This window comes from Branchiostoma floridae, chromosome 1, assembly GCF_000003815.2.
Source record: "Branchiostoma floridae strain S238N-H82 chromosome 1, Bfl_VNyyK, whole genome shotgun sequence".
NCBI lineage: Eukaryota > Metazoa > Chordata > Leptocardii > Amphioxiformes > Branchiostomatidae > Branchiostoma > Branchiostoma floridae.
This window is the reverse complement of record NC_049979.1, coordinates 13,518,868-13,520,129: the sequence shown is the minus strand read 5'-3', so window position 1 is coordinate 13,520,129 and position 1,262 is coordinate 13,518,868.

Here is a 1,262-nt window from a genome sequence, read left to right as displayed (position 1 = left end):
GAGCCAGGGCAGCATCCCCACTGCCATCCTGCAGAACAAGTGTGGTGCAGGAGGTACAGTCAACTACATTGTATATCAGTACTTTATCTTCATTGTCAGAGAAAGTGCCACAGAGCAGTTGAGGATGATAAAGAACTAATTTTGCACATAAGTACAATTTATAAAGAAAACTTCATGGAAGGTCAGGTAGGGTGATTTTAGCTCATGCATTTCCTAGTCCTAAACAATAAAACCATTTCACTTTCATTTTCCTATGAGCTTGATGGTTTTTGTTTGGATACTTGATTTGGCAAGTCTCGCCTTTGAATTTTATTCCTGTTCATGGGTATCCACCTGTGTCCCCACAGATCTGATGTTTCTAGTTTGCAGTCCAATACAATGTACTTAGTAATAAATTTCTTCAAAAGAGAGTAACATGCAGGAAGACGAGGTACCCACCCCATGCACCTTGTCCTGCGAGGCCTGACTGCGGGTGACCCTGCGTGCACCTGTACTGGTGACATCAGTGTTCGGCTGACCAATCAGGTCCCTGCTACGGGTTCTTCTCAGACTGCTGACTCCAAGAGCAGCATCACCACCAGTACTAGTAGTGCTGGAACTTGTGGACATCTGCTGTCTGCCTCCTGTGAACATAAGAAAAAACATTAGCACTGGACCCCAACTACAGCTATGATGATGAGAAAAGACAGCTTCGTTGACTTATTTATCAGTTTGTCTTTTACACAAATACATGTACTATAGGCATGAAGATACCATAAAGCACTGGGGGTCTTCTTGTACCTGTGTCAGTGCTGAGACTCTTTAGCATGTCCTTGCTCTTGCTGCGTGTGGCCAGAGTACGGTTTGAACTGGAAGTCTGTGGTAGGTCCATCCGACGCACAATGTATGGACTCTTCTGGCCTGATGGTATATCACTAAACCCTGCAAAACACAGAGCACAGATTTGATAGGATTACAAAGCAATTGTTAACAATGAAAAAAAAGACTTCTCCTATTTGTAGAAATGTAATGTTCCTAATAAGGCCTGCAAAGCTGCAAGGTACACAACATCAACAAAAATGTTTACATACCTTTGCTGACAACTTCTGGCAATCCTTCAAGTTCAAAGTCTTCCTCTTCAACGTGACTTTTGGAGCGTTTGGCAGTGGACTCCAGCTTGGTTGGTGTTGCTAGGCGCTTCCCTGTGTCAGACTTCAATCTGCTGCAGGCTTCTTCTGTTTTAGATGTTGCACTGTCTTCTGCCTCTGGATTTAGTCTGGTGC